This window comes from Bolinopsis microptera, chromosome 5 (assembly GCF_026151205.1).
Source record: "Bolinopsis microptera isolate Bmic1 chromosome 5, MBARI_Bmic_1.0, whole genome shotgun sequence".
NCBI lineage: Eukaryota > Metazoa > Ctenophora > Tentaculata > Lobata > Bolinopsidae > Bolinopsis > Bolinopsis microptera.
The window spans coordinates 23,623,635-23,634,767 of NC_087076.1; positions in this window are offsets into that span (position 1 = coordinate 23,623,635).

Below are 11,133 nucleotides of genomic sequence, written 5' to 3' on the forward strand. Positions count from 1 at the left end.
CTGTGTCGAACCACTATTGCTCTATGGATCAGAGACATGGACCATAAACAAGCAGCTCGAGAAGCGCCTCAACGGATGTTACACCCGTCTTTTGATGAAAGCCAAGAATATCCTGTGGAAGATGCATCCAACCCTCAAGCAGATCTATGGCAACCTTCCATCTATTCCTTCAGTGGTTGCGTCAAGGCATTCCAGATTTGCTGGGCACTGCATGAGAGCTTCTGACCAAGTTATCTCCTCTATACTCCCTTGGCGACTTGCCCAGTCCGGCCGTGGAAGGAGACCACTCACCTTCCTGGACGTAGTAGCTCGTGACACTGGGCTCCAATTGGAAGACCTTCAAACTGTTAAGTGCGATAGAGACGTGTGGAGGCAGACAGTGAATGGGATTTCGATCGAGGATCGCCCAAAGTAAAGTAAGTATTCAATATTTGTCATATTCAGAGCAGTTCAACTTTCAAGATATGAAATATGGGTTTTAATTTTTAAATGACAGTTACATTCTAACAAGCAGTAGCCAATGAGTCTTTATTAACGCCCATCAATCTCGAATGATTCAGTTCTGTAACACGTTGTGTTTTTTGATCTTCAGAATCTCATTAATCGCCAGTGATAACTCCTTTCCAAGTCTTAAACTATGGTTTTAAAAACGATTAAATTGCATCACTTGATTTAATTGAATATATATTAAGTAAAGTAAAGTAGAGTAAAATGTATGACATCACATCATCACACATGTCTACAAAATATCATTGCACTGTGTGAAAAAATATATAATAAATATTTCCCCACCAACATTAATTATTTATCAAATACAATATTTAAAAACAATTTTATCAAAAACATTATCCTATTTTAAAGACTTCCCAGTGGAATAAAGATTTATAAAACGCTTCTTTGCCACACAAGGATGGAACCAAAGATAAATGTTATGTTTCTCTTTATTACTGACATAACTGGCTCCTTCAATTCTTACTAAAACTTCATTAGAAACATTCCAAAAAAAGCAATCATTTGTAATACTTTTAGAAATCATATCTTTCTTAAATCCTTCTAATTTAATTTTAAAACCTAAAACGGTCACAGAGTATACTATATAGAATATACTATTGTTAAAATGACCTTTTCACAATTAAGCTGTTGTGAGAGCTAAAATAAATTAGTGTAACTTTTATCATGCTTAGAGTAGACTGTTGCAAATTTGAAATATCTCCTTCTCCCAAACAAATGGAAATATATATATTTTTTTAAAGCCTTGGAATATAATGATACCAAAACGAAATGACTGATAAAATTTTGTCTACTATAAATTGTTTCAAACAGTGTACACATAATGTCACAATGACCCTATCTAAAAATTTAAAAACCCTTCAAAAATTCAATATTTTGAAAATCACCCTTGGCATTGCGGCTCCAAGTTCAAATCTAAACTGTCTATATTGACAAAGTTCTTTTTGCCCCTCTGTCTCCCCAGAGAGAAATTACCGTCGTTCTTAAAATTTCGAAACGAAGGCGCTTCCTAATGTATCCCACTGCGTCTGAGAAACAACAAATGGAAATATGATATTAAATCAACAATGACAAATGATAGCTTTGCTGCTTCTACTTATTTGCATAGCAATGATATCAAGTGAAGCATTAAGAATTTAAGCAAGCTAGGCAATATTGCGCGCGAAGCAAAAACGTCAATCAAATAAGCCATCAATTTGAATTCTCGCATTGCAAATGCATCCTCCCAAAACTGAAAACGCGCGCAGAGTTGAACTGATCGTCTGCGTCGATTGTATTAGGTTGCGACCCCCACGGTCGTTTCACTTTATCGTCCTGACGATACAGGGGGAGCTGCGCACTTCGTGCGCGGCGGGTCATACAACGTATGACAACGCGTCGACGATCTTATTTTGAAACAAATATATTTGAAACAAAAATATTTTGCCGGCCGGTTGGCCGGCCGCGCGCGCTTCGCGCGCGATCAAAAGGGGTTGCAGCGTGTGTCAATCGCTATGCGCTACTATGCCGCGCTTGTCATACGTTGTATGACCCGCCGCACACGAAGTAAAACGACCGTGGGGGTCGCAACGTGATACAATGCCGCGCCGCGCATCAAACAATGTTTCTGTTTTCTATATCATTGTATTTGTCAATTGTCATACGTTGTATTGACGTATTGTGAAAACCTTAGTGAAACGACCGTGGGGGTCACGACGTGATTTCACCTAACCATGTTGCATGTGCTTTCGCGCTACTGCGGGCGCGCTTGTTTCACAAGTAGGGAGGCGGGCGCGCGCTACTGCAAGGGTTCTGGATAGAGCAACGACGTGATCGACGTAAGGTTCTTACGATACAATGGGAGCCGCGCACTCGTGCACAGCGGGTCATACAACGAATGACAAATATAGCACGCATAGATTTTTTTTAATTTAACTGTTAACGAAATTTTAAATATTATCAATTATAATCACTTTTGAATACATATGACATAGATGTATTATAAAAATTGGTCCTTTGATTATTGTTATTTTGGTATCAAAATTTTGTCGGACCAAAATTAAATAATTACAATTAATCATGTAAAAATGATTTTGAAATATTTGATATTTTAAAAGTTATTGGCGTTTTTATAAGCGAGAAATTGTTTATGTTTCGTCAATTTTGCACATTTTCAATTTTAATAATGCACACTGTACAAAAGTAAAAGGCATTAGAAGACTTAACCCCTTTGATGCATGTAGATAGTGCACGGGCCTGGACCTTTTGAGCTGCCATCCTTTGTAGGTTTACAACGGGGGGGATCATGTTATTTTTTGTCCGTTTTTGTCCGTTTTTGTCCGTTAATTTTTGTCCGTTTTGAAAATATAGCTGCCAAACGGACAAAAACGGACAAAAACGGACAAAAACGGACAAAAATTGTAACTTTTTATTTAAATTTTCTCCACAATTTGTAACAGGCTATCTGCAGAAATGGGTAGCCCGGTTAATGACCATGGTCCTTTCTCAAACTTTTAATCTTCAATTAGGCACAAAGAATAGTCTACACATTTTTTAATAACATAAAAAGGGATGAAAAGTTTTATTACTGGAGAGTAAAACTTTGTTAAACACAAAGATTCTTGAGCACATTTTGAGTCAGACTCAAATGCGCTTAAAAACATTTTAGTATATAACAATAAATTATGTTAACAATAACACCAACAATAATTATAAATTGAACAAATTATTGAGAGATGAAAGAGAGGAAAAGGAGGAGGGGGGACTGAGGAGGGGGACTGAAGAGGGAGAGGAGGGGGGCTGAGGAGGAGTGAGACTGAGAAGGAGAACTGAGGAGGAGGAATGAATAGGAGGAGGAGAAGAAGGACTCAAGAGGAGGAGGACCCAAGAGGAGGAGGACCCAGGAAAAGGCCCCATGAGGAGGACTGGGGAGGAGGAGGACCGATGAGGACTGATGAGGACTGATAAAGAGGACTGAGGAGGAGAAGGACTGAGGAGTGAGGAGGAGGACTGATGAGGAGAAGGAGGTGTATGACGAGGATGAGGAGGAGAAAGGAGATAAAGGATGAGGATAAGGAGGACTGAGGAGGAGGACTGGTGAAGAGGACTGATGAGGAGGAGGACTGAGAAGGGGAGGACTTAGAAGGACTGAGGAGGGGAGGACTTAGGAGGAAGAGGAGGATTGAGCAGGAGGAGGACTGAGGAGTAGAAGGAGGAAGAAGACTGAGGAGGATCAGGAGGACCCAGGAGGAGGAACCAGGAAGAAGAGGAGGAGGAGGACTGAGAAGGAGGACTGAGAAGGAGAAGGAGGACTGATGAGGAGGATGAGGATGAAGAGGAGGGTGAGGGTGACTGGGGAAAGGATTGAGGAGGAGGAAGACTGAGGAGGAGGAAGAGGAGAAGGACTGAGATGAGGAGGAGAAGGACTGAGGAGAAGGAAGAGGAGGAGGACTGAGGAGGAGGACCCAGGAGGAGGAGGATGACTTGGGAGGAGGAGGACTGATGAGGACTGATGAGGAGGAGAAGTAAGTGGATGAAGAGGATGAGGAGGACTGAGGAGGAGGACTGGTGAGCAGAAGGAGGAGGACCCAGGAGGAGAAGGAGGAGGAGGAGGATAACTGAGGAGGAGGAGAAGGACTGAGGAGGAGAAGAGGGATCCAGGAGGAGAACCCAGGAGGAGGAGGAGGAGGACTGAGGAGGAGGACTAAGGAGAAGGAGGACTGATGAGGAGGATGAGGAGGAGGGTGACTGGGGAAAGGACTGAGAAGGACTGAGGAGGAGAATGCGGACTGAGGAGGAGGAACCAGGAAAAGGAGGAGGAGGACTGAAGAGGAGGACTGAGAAGGCGAAGGAGGACTGATGAGGAGGATGAGGATGAGGAGGAGGGTGACTGGGGGAGGACTGAGGAGGAGGGTGACTGGGGGAGGACTGAGGAATATGAGGAAGACTGAGGAGGAGGAGGAAGAGGAGAAGGACTGAGGAGGATGACTGAGGAGGAGGAGGACTGAGGAGGAGGAGGAGGACTGAGAAGGAGGAGGACTGAGGAGGAGGAGGACTGAGGAGGAGGAGGAGGAGGAGGAGGAGGAGTGAATAGGAGGAGGAGGGGGACTGGGCAGGACTGAGGAGGATGACTGAGGAAAAGGATGAGGAGGAGGACTGAGGAGGAGAAGGACTGAGGAGGATGACTGAGGAGGAGGAGGACTGAGGAGGAGGAGGAGGACTGAGGAGGAGGAGGACTGAGGAGGAGGAGGAGGAGGAGGAGGAGGAGGAGTGAATAGGAGGAGGGGGACTGGGGAGGACTGAGGAGGAGGACTGAGGAAAAGGATGAGGAGGAGGACTGAGAAGGAGGACTGAGCTGAGGAGGAGAACTGAGGACTGAGGAGGAAGAGGAGGAGGAGGATGAAGAGGAGGTGGACCCAAGAGGAGGAGGTCTCAGGAGGAGGACCCAGGAGGAGGACTCAGGAGGAGGAGGAGGATGACTGAGGAAGACTGAGGAGGAGGAGGAAGCATCTAAATATTATTTCCATTTTTGTTATTTTTTGTCCGTTTTTGTCCGTTTTTGTCCGCTCTATTTTTTGTCCGTTTTGATAATATAGGGTTCCGAACGAGAAAAACGGATAAAAAACAGGATCCCCCTGGAGGAGGAGGAGGAGAAGGATGACTGAGGAGGAGGACTGAGGAGGACTGAGAAGGAGGAGGACTGAGGAGTACTGAGGAGGATCGCTGAAGAGGATCGCTGAAGAGGATGGCTGAGGAGGATGACTGAGGAGGATGACTGAGAGGGATGAGGAGGAGGACTGAGAAGGAGGAGGAGAAAGAGGACCCAGGAGGAGGACTCAGGAGAAAGAAGAGGAGAAGGACTCAGAAGGAGGAATGAGAAGGAGGAGAACTGAGGAGGAGGAGGAGGAGGACTGAATAGGAGGAGGAGGGGGACTGGGGGAGGACTGAGGAGGAGGAGTACTGACGAAAAGGATGAGGAGGAGGACCGAGGAGAAGGACTGAGGACTGAGGAGGATGAGGAGGAGGACCGAGGAGAAGGACTGAGGACTGAGGAGGAAGAGGAGGAGGATGAAGAGGAGGAGGAGGACCCAGGAGGAGGAGGACTGAGGAGGATGATGAGGACTGCAGAGGAGGAGGACTGAGGAGGACTGAGGAGGATGGCTCAGGAGGATGGCTGAGGAGGAGGAGAAGACCTGGAAGAGGAGGAGGAGGAGGAGGAGGAGGAGGAGGAGGAGGAGGAGGAGGAGGAGGAGGAGGAGGAGGAGGAGGAGGAGGAGGAGGAGGAGGAGGAGGAGGAGGAGGAGGAGGAGGAGGAGGAGGAGGAGGAGGAGGAGGAGGAGGAGGAGGAGGAGGAGGAGGAGGAGGAGGAGGAGGAGGAGGAGGAGGAGGAGGAGGAGGAGGAGGAGGAGGAGGAGGAGGAGGAGGAGGAGGAGGAGGAGGAGGAGGAGGAGGAGGAGGAGGAGGAGGAGGAGGAGGAGGAGGAGGAGGAGGAGGAGGAGGAGGAGGAGGAGGAGGAGGAGGAGGAGGAGGAGGAGGAGGAGGAGGAGGAGGAGGAGGAGGAGGAGGAGGAGGAGGAGGAGGAGGAGGAGGAGGAGGAGGAGGAGGAGGAGGAGGAGGAGGAGGAGGAGGAGGAGGAGGAGGAGGAGGAGGAGGAGGAGGAGGAGGAGGAGGAGGAGGAGGAGGAGGAGGAGGAGGAGGAGGAGGAGGAGGAGGAGGAGGAGGAGGAGGAGGAGGAGGAGGAGGAGGAGGAGGAGGAGGAGGAGGAGGAGGAGGAGGAGGAGGAGGAGGAGGAGGAGGAGGAGGAGGAGGAGGAGGAGGAGGAGGAAGCATCTAAATGTTATTTCAATTTTTGTTATTTTTTGTCCGTTTTTGTCCGTTTTTGTCCGTTTTTGTCCGTTTTTGTCCGCTTTATTTTTTGTCCGTTTTGAAAATATAGCTGCCAAACGGACAAAAACGGACAAAAAAACATGAGCCCCCCCCCCTTTACAACCTACCAGGACGCGCACCGAGTTGGACTCGTCGACGGTCCAATATATGGAACAGATATTTTATGAGTACTACCCGTTAATGCCATCCTTCATGTTCAGCTTCTGTCGAATGAAATTATCATTAATCCAAATTGAGGGAATAAGCCTTGTCATACATTGTATGACCCGCCGCGCACGAGTACACGGCTCCCCATGCATCGTAGAAACTCTAATAGTGACATGATAATTGATAATGGGTGATGGGGGTCACGACGTGATAAAAATTAGCCGATGCGCGGCTTTTATGATTATGTATGGGATGTTTTTTGGCCGGGACCAAAAATTCTCTCACAAAGAGAATTAAATGGATTGCTCTTGCTGTGGCACTAAATTTGGTAGGATCTAGAGTTTTGATGGAAAGCAGACCGGCTAGGTCAGGGATGTTTTGGGGATGGAAGTTGAATTTTTCCCTAATTGGGGAGTAAAGCAAACAGTCAATTAATACCGAACTTTCGTCCTCAATTATAGCCCTTAGTTGAAAAAGCAGTAAGTGCACCAACGTTCTTCTCTTGGTACAAGGGAGGGTTTCATATCTGCCCCTTTCGATGTAGAGGTTGTGGCAGCTGATACGAAACCTTGTCAGGCTTTTTCCAACATCAGGTATTTTGATAATTCGTAGATATGCCTCTGGTTCGAAATTTGAGTTATTGAATTATAGAATTCTAGTTTTTGCGGGGAGGCCTTGGCAGATTTCCAGGTATTCACGAATTTTTCCCTCATATTATGACTGATCTGGGTGGAGAGTTTAGATTTTAAGGAGGATGAGTGGGGAAGTTGTATTTGGTGAGAAGCTTTGAGATGTTGGTATACCAAGGAAGGCCCAGCATGATCTGCTCGTGAAATGCAACAGAGAGTAGTTCGTTTTCAGTGCTTTCAAGGCAACTATAGTAATCTATTGCAAGTTTGCAGGCTTCAAAGAATAGGGGGTGGCACCCGCTTTCGCCCCAGCAACCTATTTTTGATGCTTTTGAATGTACGGACAAAGACTCGACCACTGGATAAACTTTAAGTGGAATTTTTCATAGTGGTCTTGTGCAATGTACTTCAGGGTATGCTGGGGGCTGGCTTTTTCATCTATTTTTGAAAGGTATCTCATGGTTTTTGAGTGGGGGCATAAGACTTGACAGCCATAAAGCAGGATTGGTTTTATTAAGGAGTCAAATAGAATATTAAGGGCACGGTGAGAGAGGTCATCCTTAACTATATTGCCTTTGAGGCCATAGAGAGCACGGAGAGCCTTGGCCCTCAGCTCAGTATTTGCTGCTGTCAATGATCCATTTCTGTGGAATATTATGCCAAGATAGCAGTAATTTTCGGTGTGGTGGATGGGCTGACCTCCCAATGTGAATGTTTCATAGGACTGCTTTCTTTTGGGAGGGCTGAATATAACAATCTTAGTTTTTAAAATATTTACTTTAAGGCCCATGGAGTTACAGAAATCAAATAGAATGTTGATATTGACTTGCAAGGACTTGAGACTTAGAGTAAGAAGGACAATATCGTCAGCCCAGAGCAGATGTGATATTAGAACATCAGCAAGAACTGGATAGTCACTTTCAGATTCAGGAGATATGAAAAGTCATTAATATAGATTTTAAAAAGGTCTGGTGATAGGGGGTGTCCTTGTATGGTAGTAATTGCAAGATCTTGTTCCCTTGATGAACGCAATCGCCGAATGATAAAACAATATAGGAACGCGCACAGCATTGTGCGCTGATACTCTAAATACTGTGCGCGTTTCGTCCGGAACCTGGGGAAGTTCCCGCTCTAATATTTCTGACGACAGTGATCACTCATTATGAGAACTAATCCCGACCACTTTCCCGGTCGAACCGTACCCAAATCAAACTAATTTATGAACCACGCGTATAGCCAACATCCTTGCGGTGCTGAGCCGATGTAAAACTCTTCTGTCTCTTGTTAATATTTTAGTTGTACTGTGCATAAAAGTGTGTAGTGACAAGTGTGTAGTGGTAATGTATATTATTTATTATGACGACGCGATATTTATAATGCAGAATTAAAAGCTGCTTTCATTATGACTGGTGGTGGGCTCTCTCCGGCGGGACATAGATCTATATAGGGGGTACCCGGGGTACGAGTTAACAAACTGTGTTCGTGTCCTTCCACAACCCCCTATTACCTGTGTTTCTGTCGGGGGAGCCTAATTCATCCGTTAGAATCGCAGAGTTCGCGACGTATGCTGCATGAAAGGTGCAAGACTTGCGCCGTTTGTTTCAGCATCCAGTTGCGAGTGCTTGCCCATCGAAAACATGATTAGTGATTGTGGATTTTATTGATATTACTGATTATCAATCATATTCAGTGTTAATATTATCCATTATTTATTTATTGACATCCTTCAGTCTCAAAAATGAGGTGAGAAGGTAAATTAACTTTGAGCCTTGTTTTGGCGACTGCTTAATCGATGGGCAAGTAGGTATTTGTTTTTTAGCAGTGTTGAACATTGTAACAATTATAAAATGTTTATTTTTATCTTATATAACGTACAATATGAATGACATATGCTATAGTGACGTAACATATATAGTGCAAAGAATTAGTAACTTGCTAGATGTGATTTAATGATAATCGACGTTAACATTTTGCAGTTTACAGTTGCACAATGTTAACGTCGATTGTTACTAACATTTATCTGAATTTAATACAAGTACATGTCACATATAAATTGGGTAGCTGAATGAAACTCGTGCCTCAGAATTTTCCGTTATTAGCATTGCAGTGTCCACGCCCTGTACTGCGTTAACGACCGAAATTTTCCCAATATGCAATTATTATTTTGCTTCTAAAATTCTCTGATAATTAATAATATATCGTGACATGTAATTGTAAGATAACAAACCTCGCGGCGCTTACATCTGCACCTGAGAATCTCTCAGCAATGTGTGGCTGTCTGCGCGGCGGGCTGTGTATTGTGTATATAGCTGAATTTAAATTTAGATTTATTTGTAAATGTATAATAATATTAAATATGTATTGATTGTTTTGTGGTAAATAAAAATTTTGTTTTACTAACTGCTTGTCCTTGAAGACATGGTAATTCCCGCCATGGGATTTCTCGAGCATTTTTTTTTTCAAGTCAGTTTTTGCTGAGGCCGGCTGTCATTTTCCTGACACGGATGAGATATGCAGGATTGGGAAGAAAGTTCCTGAGAAAACGCGACCAGTCAAAGTTCAGTTACAAAGCTCTAGCGATGTGGATATTATACTAAGGAATGCACACAAACTTAAAACAAATGATGATTTTAAGTCAGTTTATCTTGCACCGGATAGGACAAGGGAGCAGAGAATACTACACAGTGGACTTGTCAAACAGATGAAAGAACTAATAAAGCAGGACAATAGCAAGCGTTATTTTATCAGAGACAATAAAGTTAATTGTGTTAGTGAGAGCTAGAGCCTTATCTACAAGTACACTGACTTGTTATCAGAATTTATGAACTTTAATATGTTATTTTCACTTTCGTTATCTACGTGGTGATACAGTGTAGTTTTTACATAGTATGCATTTTAATTTGGTGTAAGTGGTGGCCGTTGTATTCTATAAACCGTTTTTAACGAGTTTTTTACGATGCAGTATTTTGTGAGGAGATTTAGGCAGCATGAACTGTGGCTCATATTTTATTATTTAAGCTGCTCTACGAGCACACACGCTAGCTAGTTGGTTTTTAGATAGTTAAGAGTATTAGTTACTTAGTTAGTTAGTGTAAACTAGTATCAGTCAGGATCTGTTAGCACACAGAACTGTTAGTTTTCGCGAAGCAGGTCTGACTTTCATATATATTCTTATAGTAGACTTCATCATATAAATTTATTTTGAACTTAGTAACAATTTCAGGGAATAAATAGAAATTTAAGATTTCATTTCTATTCTAATATTCACGTATATTAAATACAATTATATTGTTATGTATCATATATGATTTTGTAAACATTGGCCGGTGCACCAAAAAACGGTCCCCAAACAAACAAACAGCAACAAAATAATCATGAGATTATAATTAAGGGGGCAGGGGGGCCGGGGGGTCTTTATGAAATTTATCTCGAAATTGATTTTATAGTTTTTTCTGATAGAGGGGAGTGATATCTATCAGCTGCTTTAGGTCCCATGGAAAAATATTGTTCCTAGCCGAAGTTATTGCCGGTCAAAAGTCAGCGCTCATGTCTAATTGTATTGCGCGTTCGATTTTCAATCACACGCCCTGAAGGCTGAAAATTGAGTCTAAAACTCATCTTCGTCTACATTTTTTTAGCAATCACCTTGAAACTTTCAGGATATGTTGTAAGGACCATTTAAAAGATTCAATTCGATCAGAATTTTAAGATAGGCCTTCATGACCCCCGCCAATTCCTGTCTATACCAGTCCAATAGAAGTGTCATCCTACCAAAACAACACCGTTAAGAGTGCAGTTGCTGGGGTCATTTCTGTCAAAACACTTTTCATAGTGCCATAGTTTTAAAATATTCCCATATGCTAAATATAGATTAGATAATAGATATGTATTCCTAACGAAGTTTATTATAGTTCGATTGCTTTAATATTTTAGAAAGTGTGATAACCACTTTGTAGGTACCTATGATTAGTCAGTGTACAGT